The sequence below is a fragment of the Hyaena hyaena genome, unplaced genomic scaffold (genome assembly GCF_003009895.1).
Source record: "Hyaena hyaena isolate Hyena2069 unplaced genomic scaffold, ASM300989v1 scaffold_471, whole genome shotgun sequence".
NCBI lineage: Eukaryota > Metazoa > Chordata > Mammalia > Carnivora > Hyaenidae > Hyaena > Hyaena hyaena.
In genome coordinates, this window is record NW_024081102.1 from 789,077 (window position 1) to 792,254 (window position 3,178).

Consider the following 3,178-nt stretch of genomic DNA (forward strand, 5'->3'; position numbering starts at 1 on the left):
TAAAAATGGATAAATGGTGGGGCGCCTGGGTGGCTTAGTCGGTTAAGCGTCCGACTTTCGCTTAGGTCATGATCTCACGGTTCGTGGGTTCGAGCCCCGCGTCGGGCTCTGTGCTGACTGCCAGCTCGGAGCCTGGAGCCTGTTTCAGTCTGTGACTCCCTCTCTCTCTGACCCTCCCCTGCTCACGCTGTCTCTCTCTCTCTCTTTCCTAGAAATAAAAAAAAAAAAATGGTTAAATGGTGAATGTTATGTCGCACATATTTTCCTGCAGTAGAAAACAAGGTGAAGGTGGGGAGCAAATGGTGAGGTTGCATATGCCCGTGGGAAATGTTTTGAAAAGCAAAGATCCAACCGTGCAAGAGGTTACAATTGCCAGGCCTATGGGACCAGCAGCAATTAGAAAGACAAGGGACGGGTGCCTGGGTGGCTCAGTGGGTTAGACTTCCAACTTCGGCTCAGGTCATGATCTTACAGTTCGTGGGTTTGAGCCCTGTGTCGGGCTCTGTGCTGACAGCTCAGAGCCTGGAGCCTGCTTTGGATTCTCTCTCTCTCTCTCTCTCTCAAAAATAAATAAACATTAAAAAAAGAAGAAAGACAAGGGACATTCCTTGCAAGCCACACTATTCATATCATAGGCTTGGCTCTGAGTTATAACGGTGAGAGTTGTGAAACACCTGTGCATACCAGAGAAAAGTTGAAACAATATATCATTTCAACATCCAATGAGAAGGTTACCTGTTTTCTAAGGAGAATAAAATATCCCACATTATAATACCAATATAAGTGCCACCATGGAAGTGGCAGCTTAGCTTGGTCTCCAGACACAGATTTAGTTGTTTATGCACATTTCACTCACCTCACTGGAAGGGCTGGCCCTGTTGGAATGTGTGTACGTACCTACAAGGAGGGAGCCTGAGAGATTACCAGTGCTCCAAAGCCTGGGTTCCGTGTACAGTTGTTCAGGGTGTACCCTGCTCAAAGGTACCACATATACATGGATACCACTCCAACTGCAGATATCTTCATTGTTTTGCAAAATATTAATTTTTTTTAAGAGAGAGAGCATGATCAGGGAAGAGGGGCAGAGAGAGAGTCTTAAGCAGGCTCCACACCCAGCATAGAGCCCGACTCAGGGCTCTGATCACGTGACTGGAGTCAAAATGAAGAGTCAGATGCTTAACTGACTGAGCCACCCAGGCACCCCAAAATATTAAAATTTTTATAATAATTGTATTGACGCCAATGATGGATGATATATATATTTATTTTTTATAATAAAGGGTTTTTTTTTTTTTTTACAAAATTACTGTATCACATTTCCTGAAAGATGGAAGAAGTTATTCTAACAGGATTGAAATCGGTCATCCCACATAGAATTACAAAGGAAAAAGTTTGACAAGAGAAAAATCTTATTGATATGTATCTGAGTAGTCTATGTTTCCAAACAAGGAGCTCTTTTTCTGCAGTGATTGGTGATTATTTTCAAATTAAACACATCCTCTCTTGGCACTAGCTAGTCATGTCTAATTTGACACTTTGCATTGTGGTTCCTGTCTTTAGCTCTTTCTTTACCATGTCAGACCTGTATTGCTGTATTCCCAAATAATATGTAGTACTTTCATTATGTAATAACATGTATACATTTATTTCCATTATCCAAAAGTCAAACATTACTTGGCAGAAATTAGAAATTACTTCGCACTGGTTTACTGTTATCAAAATCATTTATTTGTTGTTGAGAGAATTTCATCAGTACAAAAACTCAGTGCTCTAACGTAATACAAGTAAGCATAAAAACTGTCATTTCCTTTTTAAAAAAGCAGGGTCTGTATGTAAGACTCCTGTGTAGCAAATTATTGTATCTTGGTGACTTTCAGTTTTTACAGTGATTTCAAATTCATATTTCTATTAGTTTGGTTTAATATTGTGACATTTTTTCATGTTTATTTATTTTATAGAGAAAGAGAGAGAGACAGAGCATGAATGGGGGAGGGGCATACAGAGAGGAAAACATAGAACCTGAAACGGACTCCAGGCTTTGACCTGTCAGCACGGAGTCTGATGCAGGGCTCAAACTCATAAACTGGGAAATCATGACCTGAGCAAAGTCAGATGCTTAACCGACTGAGCCACCTAGGCATCCCAATATTTTGACATTTATATACGGTTAATACATAGCATGGAATGATTTTTTAAATTAGTTTCTTAAATTAATTTATTTATTTTGAGAGAGAAAGAGAGAGAGAGAGAGCAAGCAGGGGAGGGGCAGAGAGAGAAGGTGAAAGAGAATCCCAAGCAGGCTCCATGCCATCAGCACAGAGCCCAAGGCAGGGTTCAGTCCCAAGAAACCCGAGATCATGATCTGAGCTGAAGTCAAGAGTCCAACACCCAATGCACCCAGCCACCCAGGCACCTACATGGAATGATTTTATATTTTTTGCTGGTGTTATTATTGGCATATACATGACATTAATTAAAGTTCACCTTTTACCACTTAGACGTAAAGGTTATCACTAGCCTTGCTATTGGCAAATCCACCCTCACTCTTGGATAGGATGAGGAGGGGACATAAAACATAGGTTATTGATGATGAAGGTGGGAAGAAATGCCCAAGATCCCCTACTGCCCCTCCCCACATGCACACAAACTCTGGGCCAATTCAGGAGCCAACTCCATGCAGACAGGCCAGAGGAAGGAACAAAGTCCCCCAAAGTGAGGAGTGAGGATGGTTTTCTCTCTGGGATATTTGGAGGAAAGTCAGGGGATCAGCAGCCTGGGAAGGCATAGAATTGCGAAGAGCTTTGGGCTTTTAGGGAAATGCTGGGACCTGATGGCAGAAAGGGCACAAGATAAAGTACCCCATGAGCAGCTGCCTACAGAAGGGAATCAGCCTGTCAGGACCCAGGTGGCTGTGAACAGAATCCTTTAGACCCAACGCCCAGATTGAAAAACAATAGAAGAAATAACTTGTCCTTGGGACTGGGGATCTAAGGAGAGCATGCACCAGGAGGAGGGTGTGCCAGGATGGGGGGCACACCACAGGTCCAAGGGGACCAAGAAACAATCATAAAGCCAACCAGAAGGTGGCCTGCTTTTTTTTTTTAAAGTTTATTTATTTTGAGAGAGAGAAAGAAAGGGGTGGGGAGAGGCAGAGAAAGAGGGAAAGAGAGAATCCCAA